The sequence below is a fragment of the Bos javanicus genome, chromosome 13 (assembly GCF_032452875.1).
Source record: "Bos javanicus breed banteng chromosome 13, ARS-OSU_banteng_1.0, whole genome shotgun sequence".
Classification (NCBI taxonomy): domain Eukaryota; kingdom Metazoa; phylum Chordata; class Mammalia; order Artiodactyla; family Bovidae; genus Bos; species Bos javanicus.
The window spans coordinates 33,794,305-33,819,092 of record NC_083880.1 but is presented as its reverse complement, the minus strand read 5'-3'; the positions used below and the strand labels follow the sequence as shown (position 1 = coordinate 33,819,092).

The window sequence follows — 24,788 nt, the reverse complement described above, 5'->3', positions numbered from 1 at the left end:
TTAAGACCTAAGGTACTAAGAATTAAAGGGGAAAAAATCATGTTATTATGAAAATAAATGCAGAAAAGTACTAGGTAATATTCAATACCTATTATGATTTTTATTTTTTTAAATCTCAGCTGGGAATATAAAAGTATTTTCTTATTTTGACAATATCTCAATAACAAAAAAATCATAGTCAACAAAACATTACACTTAATAGAAAAACCTAAATATGTCTACCATCATCATGATGACTTATTATAAATCTGGAGATCCTGGCAATCACTGAGACAAGAAAACAAAATAAGAGCTAAAAGAATTTGAAGAGATGATAAAGCTGTCTTTATTTGCACATTGGATCATCTGCATGGAAAATTCAACAGGACCATTAGATGAGTCATTATAACTAGTAAGAGTTCATCAATACTGCAAGATAAAATATTAACTCATAAAATTTAATGTAATGTTCTTTACCAATGATAGCCAATGGAGAAATAAAATAGAAAATCATTCGTAACAGTTAGAAAACCCATCACTTACCTGGAGGGAGGGTACAATGAAACGTTCTTAACTGCAGTGGTGGTTACACAACTGTATACATTATGTCAAAATTCAAGAACTGTCCACTAAACGGGTTCATTTCATGATGAAGAGGGTGTGGAGAAAAGGAAACTCCCCTAAACTATTGGTGGGAATGTAAACTGGTGCAACCACTGTGGATAATAGCATGGAGTTGCTTGGAAAACTAAAAATAGAGTTACCATGTTATCCAGCAAACCCACTCCTGGGCATATCCCTGGAGAAAACTCTAATTCAAAAAGACACATGTACCCTATGTTTATAGCAGCACTATTCACAATAGCCAAGACGTGGAAGCAACCCACCGACAGATGAATCAACAAAGAGGGAGCACATGTACACAACAGAATATTACTCAGCCATAAAAGAACAAAATAATGCCATTTGCATCAACATGGATGGACCTAGAGCTTACCATACAAAATGAAATCAGAAAGCCAAATACGATGTGATACCACTTATGTGTGGGATCTAAAACATGACACAATGAACCTGTCTACAAAACAGAATTATGAACAAAGAAAGAAAACAAACTTGTGGTTGCCAAAGGGGTGGGGGACGGAGGAAGGATGGAGTGGGAGACTGGGGTTAGCAGATGTAAGCTTTTACATATAGAACGGATAAACAACAAGTTCCTACTGCTTAACACTGAGAACTATATTCAATATTCTATGATAAGCCATAATAGAAAAGAATGTATATGCAAAACCGAATCATCTTGCTGTACACCAGTCATTAACACAGCATTCATTGTAAATCAACTATAATTTTTTCTAAAAGGGTCCATTTTACTATATGCGAATTATACTTTTTTTTTAAGCAGACAAAAAAAAAAAAATCACCAGACTCAAAAGTACACCAAATCCCGAAGCTCTGAAGGGCACACATGTGCCCCCAACAGGCCTGAGAGCCACCCTGGGCCTTCTGCTGGGCGTCCCCCTCTGGCTCTGTCGACTTCTGCTCCTGGAGCAGCCAAAGAACTGTGTGAGCCTGGCTTCCCTCACCCCTATAAAGCTCCCAACACACACACGCGCCTGCCCTTTCCTTTTCCTTTTCCCTCCCTTCCTGTTGCCCACATTCTCCCCAGGAGAGGCCCCACCGCCACCTGCTCAGAGCCGAGCTTCAGAGTAAAGCTGGTGACCCAAGACCACTGTCAAAACCACGCTGGACACCTCATGGGTCAGTCAAGCCTTTGCGGGCTGATCCAAGTCCCCAGATCACCCTCAAGGACAGCACTGCTTCTACAGGGAAGTAACCACATGAACAAAGAGCATTCAGAGCACACCCTGGCCCAAGCTGAGGACAGCCCGTACGTTGGTCTCCTTGGAACAACTTACCCTTCTGGGTTTCAGGCTGAACCAGGGTGTAGGGAGGTCTAGCAGAAGCCCTGGGGTCAAGCCGTCCTCGGCTGGGCCTAAGGAGAACATGGCAAGGCCTAGGTCAGCTCAGACAGACGGTGAAGCCAGTGGAGAGTAGATGGAGACTGTGGCCTTTGCTCTCTGCTCCCCCACCTCCTGGGCAACCCCCTACCTGTTCCCTCGGGTATCCAGCCCCCTGGTGCCTTCACCATACGAACCTCACTTGGAAAGTCTCCCACCAACTCTTCCAAGATGCAAAGTCCCAGGCACGAGAGGGAAGAAAAAACTTCCAGTGTCACCAGCCAGGTTTGTTTCCTGAACGCTGAGATGCCGAAATTTGCAGCAAAGTGTGTTTGCTCGGGGAGCGTGGGGAAAGGTGATGAGGAAAAGCTGTGAGGATGGTTGTTCTGCGCATGCGTGACTCCGCTATGGGCCAGAAGTAGCAGACCACGTGTTCCCGCTCCCTCAGATGAAGGATGGGCGGTTCCATCCAGTCTTAACCAACTCAGCTCCAACTAGACACAGCTGAGCCCAAGTTTCTAGAAAACAACTCAGGCAAACATATTAGCGGCCTTGGGTTCTTAAAATGACCATGCTTAGTGAAGGCAGGTGAAATGGGTTTAACCCACGGCCTCAATGGGACCTACTCTATCAGGGAGAAAGCCTTAAACTAAGTCAGATCCACTCAGATGTGTTTGGGGCAGGGCTGGGCACCCAGGGTGGGGGCGGTTCTTGTACGTCTTCAAATAGGTATCTGGTGGCGGGCCCAGTGCACTGACCTTAAAGGAGTCTCTGCCACACCCTTAACCCTGGCAACCCTTGACCCTCCCACTAACCCCAGCCTCAACCTCAGCATCCTTCTGGTACCAAAGACCATTCTTAAGACTGCAGAGGGGCCACTGGTGATGGCCAGAGTCCCAAGCCTGCTGTTGCCACCTATTAACATGAGCTGATTCTTTTTATCAGCACAGATTAGAAAGGGTCTCCTGTCTCAATAACCCCTAGGAGCATCTCAGCCTCCTACGATGTTGCTAAGTTTTGCAGGCCAGAGCAACTGGCTCCATAACACCAACCTCTCCTGTGTGGGGAGAAGCCCAACTTGAGCCTCCTGGCTCTGAGCAAAGATGTCTTGCCCTGGAGGAGCAAGGAAGTCTCCTCTTGTTTGTGTGAGATCTAGAGTTGAGTGTTGGGCTTCAACGCTCTGCCAGAGATCTGCAGCCTGACCCTCCTTACAATCCTGCCCGTCGGCAGCTTCACAAGGTGACTGGATGTCACTGCTTGACTTAAAGTGCTCACGGACTCCCTGCAAGCCACATCTGAGGCTCTTGTTGGCAGCCCTGCCAGCCCCTACATCCATCTGCAACCCCAGACAGCACAGCAACCCCCACCTGTCACCCCACTTCCTTCCCAGCCTGGCACAAGCTCCTCACTTCTCAACTGCTTCTCTCCCCAGCTCACGTGGCTGCCCCTTCTGTGCGCCCCTCAGGACCTGGCCCTCATCACTGTTCCTCAGCTGGATGGCTCACTCCCAGGGCATCAGAAGCATCACCACAAACCAGTGTCCTTCATCTGTGTGCTCCTGCCCAGAACAGGTCTTCAAAAACACATCAGACTCTCACCTTCCTGTCACCATTTATCTGGCTTCCCAGGGGTCAGGGGGCGGCAGAGAAGACTTGCTGAGGCTGAACTAAATACCTATCAGACCACAAGGAGCAGATGGTCAGCTGTGACCTGGCCTGGAGGGACGAGGGATCTTCCTTTCCTCTGGGATTTATGAACACCCATGGTGTGGAGTCCCAAAACATGGCCTTTTCCCTTGTAGGGTCTGGGGTATTTCATCCTCTCATTGAAAACTGTTCTAGGAGGGGTCCAGAGCACACAGACCTCACTGAATTGAGGCCTGTGGGAGAGTCTGTGTGGGAAGGCTAATCAGAGTCCCGGGCATCTGGGCCACCAGACACACGGACCAAAAGGAGTGCAGATTCTGAGAGGAAATCACCCCACGAGGGTGATTAAGCCACCTTAGGGCCACAACTGGGGCTTCACGTGTGCTCAGCCGTTTCAGGTTGCCACGGATGAGCCATGACCAAGGATGATTCCAGATTGTGCTTGACCTGCTCCTGTACTGGACCCCACAGCGGGGCATTTATACAAAGGCCTCCAGACTTACCAGCCGGGACAGGACTCAAGAGAACCAGCTGCTGCCACTCAAACTCCTGCTCAAGTCAGGAGGCTCCGAGCAGTACTGCTGCCCCCACAGCCCTGTCCAGGGGCCATTTAGCACCAGAGCTGGGGCTGGTCCAAGGAGGAGGGAGAGAATGAGGAGGCCCGGGGGTTTGCAGCTCCAGGAATGGCATGGATCAGAGTCGGCATGACCTTCAGTAAGTCACGATGCTCCCCAGACCTTGGTGTCTGTGTCTGTGCTGTCTACTGGTGGATGGCAGTCCTTATAAAGAAATGAGGAAATGTACATGAAAGTGATGGAAAACTAGTACACGACAGATGTACCAACTACTTCCAGAGGTCCCTTCCAGTCCTGAGCCGTATGCACGTACATTTCTGTGAAATCCAGACTCCGAGGGGCCAGTGGTTTGATGACCTGGCAGAAGGACATGGGGAGCAGAGGGAGAGGAAGGAGCTGGACAGGCAATCTTCCTGGTGACACAAGCATGTGGTGACCACAGGGGCCAGTGTGGTCGTGAGGAGAAACGCCAGCACATTACAAAATGCCATGTGTCGTCCTCAACATCCGAGACACGGAGACCCCCTCCTCAGGAAGCTGGAGGTATTTCCTGGTGGCTTGTCCACTCCTAAGATCTGGATCCATCATTGATCTTTCTAGTACAGCAAACTGTAGCCCCCCCAGAGACCTACCCCTGGGGGGAGAGCTGCAGGGGGCCACTGTGCTCGGAGCCCAGCCTGCCGGGGTCCCACGTCACTGCAAGAGCCAGAGGGCAGGCGGGCAAGAACAGAGACTCTGGGGGGCCATCACAGCATCCAGCCGTCGGGAAGGGCTGAGGCACAGCCACTGGTCTCTCCAGCCAGGCTGTCCTTCTAGGGAGCCCGCCCCAGGCAAAGTGCCCTGGAGGACACATCCACATCCAGCAACAGCTGGCGCTCCGTGAAGACAGCAGCTAGAAATCTGGGGGGGAGAGAGTGCATGGGCGAAGGCAGGGCCGCCAGTGCCTGCCCGGGATCCCAGCCCCCCGCCTGTGTCTCGTCTTCTCATCTTGAAAAGAACTGCATGGTCATCCTCTTTTGTTCCCTGACGTTTTTCAGCGCCACCTCGGTGGGCTGCCCCCTTTCACAGAGTCACTCCAGGACAGTGACTCAAACGGGAACTCAGCTGCCCCAGGTCTACTTCTCTGTTTCTCTCATTTCCCCTCCGGGACAAACCTAGGTCAGCAGCTGTGGCAGGTTCTTGAGCAGAGATGCTGGGGCCCAGGGGACTGCCTTGTCTGATCTCTCAGCCTCTCTCACTCAGGCCTTAGATTTATCCAGAAAGAGTGCCTTCCTGTATGTCTGTGGGCTGATTACATAAATACAGTGTTGCATCTGCCCTGGGCTCCTGGAGACCCCAGCATCAGACTGACTTCAACGCCGAATGAACAGAACGCAATCCATGAAGAGGATCAGGAATGTCTCAAAAATGTTCTTTCTTCCCATTCCAGCTGTACCATGATGACATTACACAAAATGAGATAAGATAACATTTTTTGAGAACCCTGACTCTCCGGCTCTGTGCCACAGAAGGAAATAAGCTCAATCTAATTACACAGAACAAATAGCTGTGCTCCTCTCCCTGTGCACGGCCCTCCCAAGGGTCCTTGGTCGGCTCCCTGCCTCCACCTACCCCCATAAGACCATTTTGCAGGAGCTGACACACCTCCCTCACAGCCATCCCCCCAAAAGGGAGTCAGCTATGACCCAGGCTTCCTCTGCTGTTTGTTTCTCTTGGTGACTGTTTCTAGGTCTGGCCACTGGATTTCAGCTCTCAGAACAGAACTGATGCTGCAGAAATAAACCGCCCAGAGAGCTTTGCAGGAGGAGGGCCCCCCACCCACAGCCCTGGAGCACACAGGGCTGCCACTGGGCACAGCTACTCACCTGGTACATCCTACAGCCTCCCCGCCCAGCAAGGCCCAGCCTGGAAAGCTGTGGTACCAACATGCGAGTCCCCCAAAAGTCTGTTCCAGGGGCTACAGCAGAGCTGTTAGAGGGTCCCCTCTTGCTTGGGCTCTAGCCACCTTGGATCCCCCACCCCCAAGACACTGGCTTTCCCCAAGACTGGCACAGTCATTCCTGGCCTGGGGCCTGCCTTTGAGCTCAGCTTCTGCCTGCATTTGCCCAGTTCTATTTATCAAGCACTTTCCAGGGCAGACCTCACACAGGTGCTGGGGACTCAGAAGCAAGAGGACATAGTCACTGCCCTTCAGGGAGCTTGCAATCCTATGACTTAAAAGGACAACACAGACTCTACTCTAACCCTGCCCCCACCATCCAGGGCTCTGCCAGAGCCTTGTTCCCAGCCTTTTCCAAACTCAGAAACATCCTTACATGCAACAGCTTTCCAACTGCTGAATCAAACATACAAGATGCAAAAACAAAATCAAGATGCTTCTGGCCTCTGTCTTCACTCTGAAAAGCACAAAATCAGCACTTCCCAAAACGTGAGAAAAGCAACAGCTAAATATATGCCCCTGAGTAACAGAGGGTAGGTTGATAAAAACAAAATGTCCTATACTGTGAAAGCCACTTGCAGATAAAAGGTGAGCAGTGTGGGGCTGGGTGTCCTTGGCAGCTCAGAGGTAAAGAATCTGCCTGCCAATGCCGGAGACACAGGTTCTATCCCTGGGTTGGGAAGATCCTCTGAAGGAGGAAATGGCAACCCACTCCAGTATTCTCGCCTGGGAAGTCCATGGGCAGAGGAGCCTGGTGGGCTACAGTCCGTGGAGTTGCAAAAGAGTCGGACATGACTTAGGGACTAAACAACAGTGACAGGTGGGGCTGGCTCCTGTCCTGTTTCTGGGCTGGGCTGACTGCTAAGCCCAGGCTGAGAAGAACTGAGAATCTTCATGTTACCGAGTGGAGTGAGGAAGGCTGTTTGTTGAACTGGGGTTTTTCAGAGCTGACGACTTTGATTTGTCCATGGACAGTAATGGCAATGACTTGGCTAGAAGGCACAAGATGCACAGAGTCCCTAGAGGTGGAAGAAACTGCCCTCCTCCCTCCAGCCAGGTGGGGAAGGGAAGCGGTCACTTTCTCTGGGTGGCTGCTGTGGTCGGTGCATGTCATGGGTCAAGGGCACACTGTGTGTATCCTCAGATTGGAGAGGGGTGCACTGCATCCTTCCAGAAGCTAGAAACCTCGGCAGTGGGGATTCCAGGAATCGAGGAAGTAACTTTGAGGGGGTGTGGCTGCCTAGCTGACCTGAAGTTAGGTCACCCATCCTCCCCAACACACCCCAACACAAAAACAGGATGCTCTACAAAGTGCTGAGGTGGCTAAAGAATTAGCTGGCTGTCCCCAGCGTCTCTCCCCCTCCTTAGAGAAGCAGGAGCCCCCTGGCAGTGAAGGGGAAGCAAGGGTTTTTATTTGGGGGGGTGGAGAGGGAGTCACTTCTGAGCTCAAGACTCCACTCTGTCACTCACTAGCTAGAGTTATGTCTGTGAAAGGGGGCCGAAGGCTGAGACCAGCCCCTCCCTGCCCCGCACCCACCTGCAAATTAGGAGTCTTCAGGAACACGACTGAGCGACTTCACTTTCACTTTTCACTTTCAGGCACTGGAGAAGGAAATGGCAACCCACTCCAGTGTTCTTGCCTGGAGAATCCCAGGAACGGGGGAGCCTGGTGGGCTGCCGTCTATGGGGTCGCACAGAGTTGGACACAACTGAAGCGACTTAGCAGCAGCAGCAGCAGGAAGTGACCAAGTAGAACTCACTGCAGGCCCTTGGATCAAACATCTCACAGAAAGACATACCTGAGGATAGTGTACAAGGTTGTTTCTTGCAACATTATTTACAGTGGCAATAAAAGGAAATAATCTATGTATTCTATTGGGGAATGGCAAAAGAAATTACAGTGCATTCAACTATGAAATCCATACTATGAGCGATTATGCAGCTATTATAAAGAACGGGTTAGAGCCACATATAATTTCCAATAAAATGATTTGCTATGTATTAGAAACCAGCAAACTACATATTTGGAAAAATATATTTTATCTCTAAAATGCAGTTCTCATTAAAAAAAAAATAAATGTGGGGAGACAGGAAGGTTTACGTATTTTACATGTCAATCAAGAAAGACATGAAAGAATATATATCCAACTGTTCATATTAGTTCCCTCGGGAGCCTGGAGTTTATATGAAAGCTTAAGTGTTGCTCAGTCTGTCTTACTCTGCCATCCCATTAACTGTAGCCCACCAGGCTCCTCTGTCCATGGGACTATCCAGGCAAGAATACTGGAGTGTGTTGCCATTCCCTTCTCCAGCAGATCTTCCCAACCCAAGGATTGAACCAGCGTCTCCTACATTGCAGGTGGATTCTTTACCATCTGAGCCACCAAGAAGTCCTAGAGTTTACTAGAGTTTATAGGGCGGTGGGGAGGGCAGCGGGGGGAGGGGGTGGTGGGGAGGGGCAGGATATATACACACTCTCATAAGTATATGTTTGTGTGTATACATATATATGTATCTTTGCACTGCTTGATATGTTGTAAGCAAGTATTTTCAAATTTAAAAATCAATATAGAAAAGGTTAATAAAAACAAATGTCAAAGGCTCTTTGCCATCCCTTTAATAATCATCCACTCCTTTCACAACCATAGATCTGCTGATATTTACCCAGGTTTGAGGCCACATTTCTCCGCCTTCCTGTAGCCAGGTGACTGCTGGCCAGTGGAGAGTGAGCAATGGATATGTGTGGTTTCTCGGACAAGATCCCTTAAGCGGGGCGGGGGCGGGGAGGTCATGTCTCTTCTTCCCCCACGCCCCACTGCCTCCCCTACCCCTCTTCCTCCATCCTGCCCTGGGGGCATGGACAAGACAGCGGAAGCTCACCTTGGACCTTGAGGCTCAAGGCCACACCCTCTGGACAGCTGAGCAGGCCTGGAGCCCTCACACTGCCCTCAGGGGCCTTCCTTCAGGCTTTGCCATCAAAAGGAAAGAAACTTTCGCCAGGTTCAAAGTACTGTTATCTGGAGTCTTTCACATGCAGCCAAATAAATCCTCCTTCATGTCAGACACAGAAAAATTAGACTTCTTCTTGGTTATGAGATTCTGCTGTGATGCCACACACAGGACCACATAAGAACAGGACGTGTCCTACAGGCGGGAGAGACGCCTGAAGCCTAGAGCTGCTCAGACACCCAACTGAGGGTCACACAGCAAGGTGGGCACAGCAGGTCCGGGATGCCAGAGCTGACTTCTGGACTGGAACCCAGCCCTGAGCGGTGCTTAACTCTGCCCTGGCTGTAGGACCTTGATGACAGAGAGGCCTGGGGGCTGCAGTGATGCAAGGGAGATTTCTGCAAGAGAGGCAGGTTTGCGCCGAGCAGCCTGCTGGCCTCCCAGGGGCATCTATGTTGGACTGACACCCTCTCTGGCCTCCCTTCCCTCTCTTCTCTGGGAAGACCTAAGCATTTCACCAGCAGTTCAGCACCGTGACCTCTGAAGTAGTTTCCTGGAAGGAAAGGCAGTCCTGGGGCAAGATTTACAAAACCCAAGGTTTTGCTCCTTCACATCAGGCCCCTGGGCTGCCATTCTGGCTGCCGGGGTTGAGGCCTGGACCCTCCACCAGGGGAAAGTACTGCCTTGGATTTTGGAGGGAAAAGCATTGCTCCCTCCTCTGCAGCAGCCTTCTGGGGTGCTCTCCATCAGCTCTGCAGTTTATGGAGTGACAGTGGAAGAAGGGAGAGGAAACACAGGCCCAGAATCCAGAATCCACATGCTTGTCTGTCTTCACCGGTAATGTTGTTGTTGTTCAGTCACCAAGTCATGTCCAACTCTTCACAGCCTCATGGACTATAGCATACCAGGCTCCTCTGTCCTTCACTGTATCCCAGAGCTGCTCAAATTCATGTCCATTGAGTCACTGATGTTATCTAACCATCTCATCCTCTGCCGGCCCCTTTTCCTTTTGCTTTCAATCTTTCTCAGCATCAGGGTCTTTTCCAGTGAGTCAGCTCTTCACATCAAGTGGCCAAAATACTGGAGCATCAGCATCAGTCCTTCCAATGAACATTCAAGGTTGATTTCTTTTAGGATTGACTGGTTCAATCTCCTTTGCTGTCCAAGGGTCTCTCCAAGACACTCTCTCAAGTGTCTTCTCCAGCACAACAATTCAAAAGCATCAATTCTTTGGTGCTCAGCCTTCTTTATGGTCCAACTCTCACACCTGTACATGGCTACTGGAAAAAAAAAACCCATAGCTTTGACCTTTGTCGGCAAAGTGGTGTCTGCTTTTTATCAAATAATATGCTGTCATCAAGTAATGCAACCACATAATTCCAATTACCAATTTCCTGACATGGGTTTTGCATCAAATTTTTTAAAAATTTGATAAACCAATGCCATTTGCTGCCCCAGTATCCCACATCCTACGTAAACTGCTGACTGTTCTTTGAGGACTTTGCAAACGGAGGAAGACAAAACATTAAATCCCACCAGGGCAGGCAGCCCAGCGGAGCTGTGGGACAAGTGCTGTTCCCATGGCTTCAGTTGACAAACACGATCATGACCTTCCTTTTTCTGTCACCTGAGTGCTTCAGGTATGTCATTTGAGCAGAGTAAAAATTTGATCATCTGCATCCAGCTCACTTGTTGTTTGTGACTTTTAAACAGGGGCTGTGCTGTTTACCGCTGCACCATCTCTGTCTCTCAAAACACTAATTGATAATATAAAGAAGACTGTGATAATGTTCATCTTTTTGAAACTAAAATCTTCAAGCTATCACTTTAATATCAGCAATTAATATGCTAATTATAAGGTTTACTTCCCTAATCATAAAAACATATCTAACAAGAATACATTAACCACTGCATCTTCTTTTAACTGCTTGACAGTGACAAGACAGAACTTATTTTAAAGTCTTTTTTTATTAATATTTCCTTTTATCACTAATTTGAGACAAGTCTCTTTTCCTCTCATATCTCCAAGTTAATGGAATTAATACCATATCCCAGTCACATCACCCCTAGAGATTCCATTGAAAAACTGGGTCTGAGTGTGAATGTGAATGGGAAGGGAGGGTCAGTCTGGACTTTCACAACATCCCACTCTACAAGGAACAGCCATCCTGGGCTCCACCCATTAATACAGTCTGTCTTTCTACGTGTTCACACACTAGAATTCTAGGTAGGTCAGTTCACATGGGAGAAGGCAATGGCACCCCACTCCAGTACTCTTGCCTGAAAAATCCCATGGATGGAGGAGCCTGGTAGGCTGCAATCCATGGGGTCGAGAAGAGTCAGACATGACTGAGCGACTTCACTTTCACTTTTCACTTTCCTGCATTGGAGAAGGAAATGGCAACCCACTCCAGTGTTCTTGCCTGCAGAATCCCAGGGACGGCGGAGCCTGGTGGGCTGCCATCTATGGGGTCGCACAGAGTCAAACACAACTGAAGTGACTTAGCAGCAGCAGCAGCAGTTCACATGAGAAATCCAATACCAGGCACACATAGTCCATCACAACCCATCTGTTCAGGGCTCCTGGGTTCCCAGGTAAAGTCAGAAAGAACCATTAAGACTCCTTTAAGGACACTCCACTTCTCAGCTACTGTTTATCAGCTGAACCCAGACTTCATTCATTTTCTATGTTGTATGACAAATTGCTCCAAACTTGATGGCTCAAAAACAATATTTATTATTGTTTTATTGCATTTATTATCTCAGACTTTCCATATCTAGGAGTCTGGACTGAGTTTTCTGCTTGGGATCTCACAAGGCTGCGTCATCATCTGGAGGCTCTGCTGGGGAAAAATCTGTTTCCAGACTCATTCAGGTTCTCCACAGAGCTCACTTCCGATGGCTATACTGAAAACCCAGTTCCATGCTGGCTGTGGGCTGGGGACACCCCAGTGTCCTAGAGTCTTTTCACGGTTCCTTGACATACAAGCTTCTCCAACATGGCTCCATCTTTCATTGAGCTCATAAGGAGGGTCTCTAGTACCCCGTTTGCTAAGAGAGTCTTGTGTAATGTAATCTAATCATAAGAGTGATGTTCCTTTACCTTTATCATAGTCTATCATACAGATAGAAGGTCCAGCTCACCCTCAAGGAGGGATTATACGAGGTCATGGACAACAGGAGGCAGGGGTTACAGAAGCCACTGTTAAGTCTCTCCACCATACAGCCTTTGGCATTTTCCCCATCCCCATTTCTCTGTGACCTGCTCTGGCCAGTAAGATGTGAAAGCTGTGACCAAGTGCCACTTCCCAACCTAGGCCTTGGGTGACCTTGGTCCTCTCTCTTTCTCTCTCAGAAACTTGCTAGGTTACTATGAAAGCAAGCCCAGGTTAGCCTGCTGTAGCATGAGAGATGCGTGAAGCAGATAAATCCTCCTAGCAATGAAAAGACCCTGAAACTCAATGATGTCTGATGTGTGTGACAATTAGACAGAAATCAGACTGAGCAGGGAGTGGTAAGAAATGAGGCTGGAGAAACTGCCAGGAGCCTTGAAAGCCATGACAAGGACTTCAGGTTTTATTCTAAACGTATGACAGCAACGAGTGAACAAATAAGTAAACAAACAAATGAACACAGGAGTGAACGGTCAATCAGGGAAAAGTGTGCATGGCCTCTAACAGGTGAGACCAGCAGCCACTGCTATGGAAAGTTTGTCTGGGATCAGGAACTCAAAGAGTACGTCCCATACTTCTCTGTAACAGACTCAGCTCACAATAATGGAGCCCTGGGTGCCATGTAACCTGATTCCTGTTGCTTTCTTTCCTGGCTCAGTGGACATCAGATTAGCTCTGAAATTGATTATTAATTTTATTATTACACACTGCGTCCCCAGTGACAGATTTATAAATTTTGTCTATTAAATACTATAGAAAATTTTAAAAGGAGTTACAAACTGAAATTTCAATAATAATGGACTTTTTGCCCATATATTTACCTTTTTCTGCAGGCTTCCCAGGTGGCACTAGTGGTAAAAAACCCTACCTGCCAATGCAGGAGATGCAAGAGACGCTGGTTTTCTCTCTGGGTCAGGAAGGTCCCCTGGAGGAGGGCGTGGCAACCCACTCCAGTATTCTTGCCTGGAGAATCGCCACAGACAGAGGAGCCTGGTGGGCTATAATCCACAGGGTCACAAAGGACACAACTGAAGCTGGCGCGCACACACACACACACACACACACACACACACACACACCACTTTGCATGACCATCTAAAGTCCTTTCATTTCAACTTGAAGGACTCCCTTTAGAATTTCTGGTGGAGTGGGTCGAATGGTAACAAACCCCTCTAGCTTTTGTTTATCAGAGAATGTCTTAATTTCTCCCTCATATCTGAAGCACAGTTTAGCCAGATATAGAATTCCTCGTTGACAGTTTTTCTTTCAGCATTTTAAATTATATCACTACCCACTGGTCTCCATGACTTCTGATAAAAAATCAGCTAATAATCTATTGAGGATCCCTTGTACATGCTAAGGTACTTTTCTCTTGTTATTTTTAAGATTCTTTGTCTTTGACTATTGACAGTTTGATTATATGTCTCAGTATGGATCTCTCTGAGTTCATCCTATTTAGAGTTTATGCAGCTTCTTGAATCATGTCTTTCCCAAAATTAGGGAAGTTTTCAGCCACCATTTCTCCATATAATCATTCTGTCTCATTCTCTGTCTCTTCTTCTGAAATGCTCATAAGGTATAAGTTGTTCCACTTAATGGCATTCCACAAATCCCTGTGATTTGTTCATTTTTATTCATTCCTTTTCCCTGCTTCTCAGAGTCTATACTTTTAATAGTTCTATCTGCAAGTTCCATGATTTTCTTTCTCTTCTTGTTCTAATTTGTTCCTGAAGCCCCTCTAGTGAATTTTATATAAATTATTGTACTTTTCAGCTCAAAACTTTTGTTTCCTTTTTATAATTTCTATCTGTTAATATTCTCATTTTGTTCACACATTGATTTCCTAATTTCATTCTGTTCTTTATCCATGTTTTCCCTAGCTCTTTGAAAATACTTGAGAGATTTGCTTTAAAGTCTTTGTCTATTGATTTTGATGTCTGACTTTCTTCAGGGACAGCTTCTGTCAATTAATTTTGTTCCTCTGAATGGGCCATCTGTTCCTGACTCTTTCTATGCCTTGCAATTGTGTTGCTGTTGTTGAAAACCGTGCATTTGGCTATTATAATGTAGTAACTCTGGAAATCAGATTCTACTTCTCCTCCCTTCCTCAAGGTTTGCTAGTCTTCTCTGTCCTTTCTCCTCCTTTCTCTCTCTCTCTCAGCCCTCCCTCACTTTCTTCGATGCTGTTGAAGGCTACAATAGTACATTTGTTTGAGACTGTTCCAAAATATTTTTGCAAAGATTATATGCCTTGTCATGCTTAATCACTGTGAATATTCTATTTCTTTAGCTTGTGTTCAATTAGTGTTTTGGCAGAGATTTCCTGAAATGCCAGGAGCCGAAACAGATACAAAACAAACAAACAAATATGCCAAAAGAAGACTCCAAAATGAGAAAACAGCCAGCTTTCCTGGCCTTTGCAGATTAGCTCTGCCCTAGGGACACCCCACCACTTACCTAGACTTTCTCTGAGCCTAGGGATAAGCTCTAAGTGAATGCCTCATTTCAGAGTTTATCTGAGCATCTTCACTGTACATGCACATGTGTTTCTAAATTCTCCTGAATACATGGCTACTTTGGAAGGTCCTAATCTCCAAAAGCATCTAACCTCAGCTTCCTTTCCTCACAGTGGGAGTATGGAAAAACCCTGGCCTGATGCAGCAGTGTAATTACTGAGACCCTTACCAGTGGTGAGCCAAAAGGGAATACTTTTTGGCAATATCTCTGGCACATGAGAGGTACAGAGCAAACAGTAATTAAAAGATGGTGGTGCCGGCAGCCATTACTGACCATCATTGGAGGCACTGAAAAGAGAAAATTACAGGCTCGGGGCAGTTGATTACTAACCCAAAGCAAACTGCGAGAGACAGAGGCTTCCTTGGCAATTTTGAATAAACAAAAAATATTTCCTGGAGCCAGAGGTAGACCAAGCTGAGAACCAAACTCAAGACTTTTAGAAAAGTGAATCTCTTCCATCAGAGTCTGCACCTGGTACAGACTGAGAGGGAGTGAGAGACTGAAACAGGGGAAATGGGTATTTCTGGGTGGGTGCATGTGAGAGCCTTGAACTCCACGAGGAAATGAGCCCACAGGGTGAACAAAGGCTTCATAAAGGGAACATGGCCCGGAAACAAAACCTGGGGATTTGCAGCATCCAAGTGATGTGCTGGCCAAGGCCACTAGGGCAGGACTGCCAGAGAGGTGGGAGGAAATCCAGGAGGGAAGCTAAAGGAAAACATGTTGGTAGATGGGTTGTGAAGAGGTTAAACAGGGCTCAGGTATGGTGAGGGCCACAAAGTGTCTTGGGGACCAAATGACATGGTGGGGGCCACTCCAGGGAGGTGGATGTTAGCTGGCAGTGACTAAGGAACCCAGAGCAGAAAGCAAGACAGACTGGTGGGAGGGGAGACAGGGGGAGGGGTACCAGGGGGAGACAGGAGAAAGCTGACAGCTGCAGACAGACACTAGGAAAGGTTCATCAGTTTGTTCTTAAGATGCAGAGACCCCAACATTTTCAGTTAGTGGGATGTGGGACCAGTCTGACTTCCCGTCATTCCAGGGAGGGAATTTCCAAGAAATGGGATAAGCTAGGCTCTGAGTCCAAGTCCTGCTCTACTATTCACTCTCCTGGCAGATGATTTTGCATCTCCAGGCCACGTTTCTATAATAGCCGGCTTCAAAGTTCTGTTGAGATGAAGTCAGAAATGCATGTGAAGTCCCTGGACCAATAATCAAAGCAATTTCCAAATATGAAAAGCCAAAGAGATGGCTGAATGAAAGACACTCCCAAGTTCTTTATCCCAAAAGTCTGGGAAATAGCAGCATGTGGATGGCTGAACCAGGGGAAATCCTGGCAGGAAGAGTTTCAGAGAAAGAAGGATGACAAGGTAGGTTTCTGCAGGCCAATGCCTGGGTCATGGCAGGACATCAAAAGTGGAAACATTTACCCATATGTGGCATCCAGGACCAGATGCAGGAGAGGATTCAGGGATGGGGAAAGAGTGCTGGCTCCCTCAGCCCAGAGGTGAGTGGTGGGTGAGTCAACAGGGGCTTGTGTAATGCTTGGCAGAGTCACACAAGAACACCCACAGCTGCCCTGTGTTTAGCCATGACTTTGTGTCAGGCCCTTTACCTACCATATCTTCAGCCCTCCTGATTAATCTGCACTTTACAGTTGAGCAAATGGAGGCTCAGAGAGGTCACCCAGCTAATAAATGACACAGCCCAGGATCCAACAGCCACTCTGGCTCCCAAACCTGCATTCTTTCCACTACCTCACACCGCTCCAGAGGATGGAGTCTTAGGGGAGAACTATGTTTAGGAGATGAAAGAAAACAGCGCGTTGGACAGAAGGACGGGGCCAGGGTGTGATGTTAGGGAGGCCAGGGAAGGATGGTTTCAAGATGGTGGAGGAGGTGAATAGCGCCAGATGCTGCAAAAAGAGGAGCGAGGATGAGAACTGGAAATCCACTGGATTTGGTGAGAAGGTTCTGAGGAATTGTGAATGGCTGTGGTGGGTGGGGGCGGGGCGGTCCCTATGTCAGTAGAAACAAAGATGCTGCACAGAAAAGTGCTGGCCCCCATCCTCCTGAAAGTGAAAGGCGCTCAGTCGCGTCCAGCTCTTTGTGATCCCATGGACTATACAGGGCCAGAACTCTCCAGGCCAGAACACTGGAGTGGGGGTAGCCTTTCCTTTCTCCGGGGGATCTTCCCAACCCAGGGATTGAACTCAGGTCTCCTGCATTGCAGGCAGATTCTTTACCAGCTAAGCCACAAGGGAAGCCCCAAAATACTGGAGTGGGTAGCCTATCCGTTCTCCAGGGGATCTTCCTGACCCAGGAATCAATCTGGGGTCTCCTGCATTACAGGAAGATTCTTTACCAACTGAGCTATCAGAGAAGCCCTCTCTCTTAGGTCCCCACAATGGTGCTGGTGGAGAAACGCCCACGGAGGGCAGCTCCACCAGTGTCTGCTGGTCACTGCAGATTCACTGATCAGCGAGTCAAAGTCAAGCCCTTGTTCTCACAGCTCACAACTCAACTAGGGACACTAGCTTTCAAACGTGACAAGAAGAGAACACACACCAAAGGGAGTACGTGTCTGCCCCGAGATTCCTCCCACTACCCTGAATGCTGTCAACTTCTGGACAGTCGGGACCCAAGCTCCCCTCCGACAAGCTGGGCCAGAACACATGTGCTGTGGCAGCAGCAGAAGCCATGAAGGCATGCTGGCCACACAGTGTGTGCAGCTGAAGAAGAAAACAGGTCCAGGACTGAACTCTAGGTAGCACCAGCCTGGAGGGGACTGGCAGAACAAAGTAGGATCCCTAAAGGACACCAAGAAGGAAGAGTCAAGAGAGGAAGGAGGGCAGACAAACTGCTCAATCTTTTTCTTAAAGATTTTTGTTTTTGATGTGGACCCCTCCAGCAACTGATTCCTCCCTCCCCCCACCCCCCTGCCCAGATTTCCTCTTTCGGTCTCAGTTTCTAAAATCCACAGGCCAGTGTCATCCATACTAGCAAAGCAAGTCTCTGGACTCTTCCCTCCCTGCCTCCTCCACTTCCACCTCCCTACCTCCTCTCACCTGCCACAGTTCAGGAAAGGACTTGCCGAATTCCTGTGCTGGACAAGCCCCAGGGCTGGGTGTCCCGCCAGGAAAGCCGTTAGCTGCCACCATGCCTGAAATGCCAATGTTATCATCAATGTCCTCAGTGAAGAGCTATTCTCCCATCTTAAAATATAAACGTGCTTGGAAGAGTAACTAGCATATTTTGTCTCTGACTCTAATCAGGAGAAGACCTCTTTCATGTGTTTTGGAGAATCAGGTACCTTGGAAGCTGGGGGCAGCATGGAGTTGGCACCAAGAGATGGTTTAGGGAACTGAGAGGGAAGACGAAGGGGCCGATGAAATCTTAACCCATTTTGCAATTGTGTCCTGGATTAACCTCATGCCTTGGCTTGGGTTCAGTATAAGGAGCAATCATTCATTCGTCACTGAGGCTGTGAGTGCTCTGGCTACATCCCCTTGGTCTTTCTCAGAATTTACTTGTGGACATTTTCCACATAACGGCGGGGGGAAATCAGCCAATCTGGAGAGTTGATGCCTTGCAGAAACAAATGGGGGTCAATTCTGAGGGTGGTCCTGTGTGGTCTCCCAGAGGATCCCCAAGGGGATCAGCCCCGCAGCCCACAGGAGTAACCCATTCACTGGTGCACCCGACTGCTACCCCATCAGCGTGCTTCCTGGATATGTGTGCTTAGTCACTCAGTCATGTCCGACTCTTTGCAACCCCAAGGACTGTAACCGGCCAGGTTCCTTTGTCCATGCGGATTCTCCAGGCAAGAATACTGGAGTGCGTTCCCATGCCCTCCTCCAGTGGATCTTCCCAACCCAGGGATCGAACGCAGGTCTCCCACATTGCAGGCAGATTCTTTACCCTCAGAGCCACCAGGGAAGCCTGCTTCCTGGATAGCCTCTAGAAAAAAATCTATTCACACCCAAACTCATTTCAGATCTTGATTTGGGGAGAATATAAACTTTATAATGAATCTTTCCCTGATTCCTAATACCGACAGGGAGAAAATAAAGTCCACTGGCTCTCAAAAAAAAAAAAAAAAAAAAGAAACAAAAGACAAAAAAAAAAAACACAAAAAACCCAGAACCATAATTCAGAAATACGCATTAAAAATTTTAATGCCCAGTAATTCTTCTAGAAGTTTAAGAAAACTGAATGCAAATAGGTATGTAGAAGGATGTTTATCCTTCTACTGTGTAGAAGAATAAAAATTGGGAAATAATTTAAATTTTTCCAGCAAGAAGAAATTAGCTAACAAATCACAGTAACCCTATGTCGCCATTAGAAATCATATTCAACAGTACCGTGATTTTCTGTCTTTCCACGTCTTTGGTAAGTTAAGTGAAAATTCCCATGACGAAACATCATGGAATCTACTTTTGTCACTGGTACATCTCTAGGTGACCATGTGAGCATGTCAGGAGGATGACAACGAAATGCTAATAGTGGTTGGTTACGTTCGGGTGGGAAGATGGGGACTGTGGCTCATGTTCATTTCCTTCTTTACATGTTTCTCAACTGAAAAAAACATATAGACTTTTTAAATGGCTGATACAGCTTTAAAAACTTTAAAAAGGAACTGTAAAAGATGTCAATGGCCTCAGCCAGGTAGAACTGAATTCCACAGCCAACCCTCCTGTCCTCCCACAAGAGCTGCTGGTCTCACCAGCTAGGGGAGTGGGACAGACCCATGGAATGGAAGCGCCCCTCTCAGCCTGGGCTATCACTGGGCGGCGGCCCTTCTAAGTGAGTCAGCGGACCCGGACCCGGAGGCCAGCGGAGAGCAGCACATCACATCACGTGTCCCGCGCGTGTGGCCCCATCTGACTTCCAGGGAACGCACGCAGCCCTAAATCCAGGCTTGGGGTCGCCTGTCAAGCTCGGTCGCGGCCCCCACCCCTCCACTCCCTACAGACCGCCCCATACCCCGCCTCCCTGGAGCCCCAGCTGGCACTCAGCAGGTCCCTCTCCAATTTGCCGCACTTTTGAGAGTTCGTTATTCCCACGGAAGAGCCCGTTGCCATGGAGATGCGAGCTTCCCAACCCTGGGACCCCGCTCCGGACGCAGAATCCTTCCCCCGACCCCGCGATGGAGAGGGTTGTAGGTTTTTAGGGGCTGGGGCTTGGAAGGAGGGGGTGGGACATCAATGACGGCCATAGGTAAGGGGACAGGGGAAGAAGGTGTTCTTACAAGCCCCTTGACTACTTTGCCCTTCCCAACCCCCCTCCGAGTCTGGGGCAAACGCCATCTCTGCTTCTGGAACTTTCGGGTGGGGCTGCGGGACGCTCTGCTTTCCTCTCAACGTCTTCCAAGAACCCTGGGGCGTCTGTAGAAGTTTCTGGAAGGCGGCGCTCAAAAATAAAGGTTTAACCTCTCAGGTTCCTGCAGCCCAGACTGCAGGTTTGGGAGGGGTGAGAGGTGGGAAGAAGAGGGGAAGGGACGGGGGTGTGGGTGGGTGGCGGGGTCACAGGGCCTAGAGCGGCTGAGGTCAAGGGCGGGGTTGCCTGGGGTCCCGGGGAGACCTGGCCCGGTGACGTTGTGGCCACGCCCACCAGGAGGTGGGGAGGCGGCGGTCACTTGCGCCTGCTCACTGGAGCCACGCCCTCTGCCTCAGGCCACACCCACCACCACTCCAGGGCTCCCGGGGACCGCCCCTCCTCGGGCAGCTCGGACTCTGGACTCACGGACCTCAGCGCCCAAAGGATCAGTGTCTCCTGTTACTCACCGCAGGTGGCTGCCCAGGGGAGAGCTCCAGGCGCATCACCGACTGGCCTGGAAAGCCTTTCATCTCTGCTCCAGCAGCAGTAACTCTTTGATTATTAATAATCGTGTCTCCTCGCTTTGCAGCCTCCAACCATCGCCTCGCTGTAAATCCCTGGGTGCCTGCTGGCTCGACCTGGGGCTCCCCCTTCCCTCCCCCTCCTGCTGCCTCCCCATCCCTCGAGTCTCAGGGACTTCAGGTCGAAATGAACCTTAGATTTTTTTCCAAGAGTTTTTTTTTTTTCTCTCCTCTCCAGGCTCTCTGTGCACCCACCCACTCCAACACCTGGCATTTTCCTTCAACTGCACCCTTCAAGTCCACAGACACACAGGCCTCAGGCCTTCGCCTCCATCACCGGCCCAGTGAAAAGGCAGCTTGCCCAAGAGGCCAGAGCACAGATGCCTCCCCACCCCACCCCACAGCTGCCCACTCAGCCTAGAGAGAGAGGCCGCGCCCAGCGCAGGCCCGTGTGCAAACAGTGCTTTAGACAACCTCAGGCATCGTATTTCATGAGTGAGCCAAATGTAGAAAGGATTAGCTGTTTCAGCCAGTAAGCCCACATCTGTAGTTACATTCTAACAGGGATAAAATTACCCTGGTTATTAATCCTTCTGCTTTAGGGTATAAGCTGATCACCAGCTGGGGTCAGGAAAAAAATCCTGCCCCAGCTCCTGCCAATCTCCCGTCGACCCCCATCCTCAGTTGCCCCATCTCCTGTGGTGTACCAGTGCAGTTTCTGTCTGCAAACCAAGTTCAAGGCCACCAACAGAAGCACCTCTAAGACAGGACAGCTCCAGTCTGTTCTGGAGACGACAGCCATTCAATCACGTGAGTTTGCACTGAGAATCTACTTCGGTTTCTACTGTGGCACAGAGACAATTCCTGCACAGCCCTTCTTTTTTTCGTGCCAACCAGAGTTGAAGTGGGCAGTCAGAAACCATGCCTGGTTTCTGAGACTTCCTGCCCTGAGGCGCCGGAGGTGTATCAGGTGGCCTGGGGGAAGCCAGTGTGGCTATTTCCAAGCCCACTGCCAACAAGGAAAGGAGCCGTTCCCTCTCGCCTCTGCTGATGGGGTGTCTCCCTCTTGTGAGCAGGCGGAGAGGCCGGAGTAGCTGTGTTTCCTTCTCTGATCCGTTCTCTTTGGACCTCATAACTGCAGGCACTGGAGACTTGCAGATGTCTCCATTTCCCTGGGTGGGACCAACAGGAGAGACACAGGTTGAGAACCAGGACTCAGCCTTTCCAGATCATTAGGAATGACAACCCACAAGAAGTGACATCCCTGCGAGGCTGAGTAAGGGCTGACCACATGATCTAGCATCATAGGGACCTGTCAGTAATGAAAAGAAGTGCCATGGATAATCACATGGGACTTTCCTGAGTATGGCTCTCCCAGATGGCACAGTGGTAAAGATTCTACCTGCTAATGCAGGAGACACAAGAGACATGGGTTTGATCCCTGGGTCAGGAAGATCCCCTGGAGAAGGAACTGGCTACCCACTCCAGTATTCTTGCCTGGGAAAATCCCAAGGACAGAGGAGCTTCGCAGGGTACAGTCCATGTCACACACATGCACACACACATTCCTGACCAAAACAGACTGGATTCACCTAATCTGAGGTCATCTATGCTGGGAAGGGCCATGAACAGGATACCACTGAGACGACAGTGTCAGCTTCTCCTGATGAGGTCCCTGCGTCCCTTCCTGTGGACCCATCTCCAGCGACCTCAGCCCTCTGCCCCCGCCCCAGGCTCCTGTGCCCCCTCTACCTGAAGCAGCTATCTTTCCTCTCTCCAGTGCTGGATCAGCCCAACTGTCTGTTTTATTGGTGCCAGGTCCAGCGTTAAGAGATAATAGACTGTCATCAATAATGTTCATCCGGTGAATAAATCTGGGCTGACCCCTTCACGTACTTGCACTTCCTACCCTTGACTGCCTCTCCACATTGCTCTGTTGTCCCACAGACTTGTTCAGTTCATACTTTAGCATGCCAAACCTTCTGCAGTCTGAACCTCCATCCACCTCCCTCCCATATTCTTGGCAGAGGCTCTAACTTCCCTGAGAACAAAAAATAAAGACAAACCTGAGATGTGAACCTGTCAGAGACTTCCTAAACTTCCCTCTACCTCTGAACTACACAGATCGACAAGACACTCCTCTTCAGTGGGGCAGGTGCTCACCTACAGCTGCCTCTGCACAGCCTCGCACAATCTGTTGACCCCAGTTTGGCTCCTACAGATTCAAGATGGACCAGTGAGAAACTTTCACTAGAATTTTGGGTTTGGGGTCAAGAAAGTCAGTACAGTCCCACTCCTTTGGCTGCAGCCTCAGTCCTGTTTTCCCCACAACACTGAAGACGCTGAGGACCTGCAGAGGCCGAGAGAAGGAAGGGGAAGCAGAGGAGACCCGACAGCTATGGAGGGAGAGTCTGGAACATTCCAGAAGCTCCTGAGGCTCAGCCATGCTTTTTTTCTTTTTTTTTTAACTTAACTGATTCAAACTGGTTTCTCTTAAACAGACTCACAGAGTAAGAAAACAAATTTATGGTTCCCAAAGGGGAAAGGTCGGGGGAGGGGTGTAAATTAGGAGGTTGAGACTGACATATACATACTATTTTTGTTGTTCAGTTGCTAAGTTGTGTCCTACTCTTCTAGACCCTATGGACTGCAACACACCAGGCTTCCCTATCCCTCACCATCTCCCAGACTTTGCCCAAGTTCATGTTCATTGAACTGGTGATGGCATCCAACCATCTCATCCTCTGATACACACTATGATATATAAAATAATCATAGTCAACAAGGACCTACTGTACAGCACAAGGAATTCTACTTGATACTCTGTAATAAGCTATATGGAAAAGACTCCGAAAAAGAATATATATATATATAACTAAATCACCTGGCTGTACACTTGAAATTAACAACACTGTACATCAATTATACTCTAATATGAAATTAAAACTATAAAATTTTGGCTTTTCTCACTTACAACCAAAGGCCTCTTATATGATACATTATAACATCAATATTGATCTGCTTCTCAAAAGGAAAGGTTCCCCTCCCCTGCCTCTGGTTAATTCCTTCTCAACACAGTCACCACCCCGGCCATCCTTGTTTTACCCCCTGCGTCACTTGAATCTTTGGTCATTTTAGTTATGAGTGTGTTCATCTCCCCATTCCCAAACTAAATAAACAAAGGCTCCTCAAGCTTCTGTCCCCTTCCCCTCTACTCTTGCCAATTACATTTTCTTGCCTCCTACTTTGCACTGAATCTACAGCACACTCTAGCTCCCTCTTGCCTTCCTCTTCTCCCATGAGCATTGCAAACCATGCACACTTGCTCATTTTGTGCTGTTGCTCTGCAGACCTGGCATCAGCAACCATCTGGTCTTGAATCGCACACTTCTCTCGAGGCTATTCCTCTTGGTTCTTCTTGCTCTAACATAGAGAAACGTGACCTGTAGAAGTGGTACCTGGATCTAAAGGTACTAAGGATCTAAAGCTCTACTCTTTTCCAACCTTCTTCTCACCCCATAGAAATGCAACTGGCCTCTGCCTGTTCTCCTAGTACCCTGTGAAGGGAGGCTGACTCACAGCACGAAATAACTGAAGCTAAGGGACTTCTCTGGTGGTCCAGTGGTTAAGAATCTGCCTTCCAATGCAGGGGCTATGGGTCTGACGCCTAGTTGGGTAACTGAGATTCCACATGCCATGGGGCAACTAAACCCAAGGGCCATAACTAGAGGGAAGCCTGCACGCAGCGACATAAAAGATCCCTCGTGACACAACTAAGAACTGATGAAGCCATAAACAAATAAATATAAAGAAATAATTGGAATTGAGGTGGTAATAGGTGAGCTATTTCACTGTTTTGATAACTCTCAAACATGGATTAGAGTTGAAGGCTTTGGTGGGGAGCAGGCATGGGGTGGAAGGAAAAGTAGAGAGATATTATTGAGGATCTAAGCATTTCTACAACATGTAAGGTTTTACTTCCCCTTTCACATTAACCAGTGCTTGATGGTGCGTTTCAAGGTACCATAGCATGGGCACCACGTGATCACCAACCTTTAGTTCAATATTTCATAAATGAAATGTGTTCTCAGTGTTTCAGAGAATTTCCACTTCTAAAGTGAGTCTCTTTCTTCCTCATGTTAGGAAGGACTGACCCAAGGAAGAAGCATCTTTGAAATGTGAAGGTGGTTTCTATTCCTTACAGCACCAG

At 48.5% G+C, this 24,788-nt stretch overlaps 2 long non-coding RNA genes across 2 annotated transcripts in view; one reads left to right on the top strand and one right to left on the bottom strand.

Moving 5' to 3' along the window:
• The window catches only part of LOC133259126 (uncharacterized), a 57,821-nt gene extending 49,935 nt beyond the window's left edge, over nt 1-7,886 (bottom strand). The window contains exons 1-2 of the long non-coding RNA XR_009740271.1: nt 2,138-7,886; nt 1,899-1,975 (exon numbers count right to left, since the gene is read on the bottom strand). This is a non-coding gene — a long non-coding RNA (uncharacterized LOC133259126). The remainder of the gene's footprint in view (nt 1-1,898; nt 1,976-2,137) is intronic.
• Nucleotides 7,887-19,206: 11,320 nt separating this feature from the next.
• On the top strand, nt 19,207-20,788 carry LOC133259123 (uncharacterized). Its single transcript, XR_009740270.1, has 2 exons — nt 19,207-20,529; nt 20,647-20,788. It is a non-coding gene; the product is annotated as an uncharacterized LOC133259123 (long non-coding RNA).
• The last annotated feature ends 4,000 nt before the right edge of the window (nt 20,789-24,788 follow it).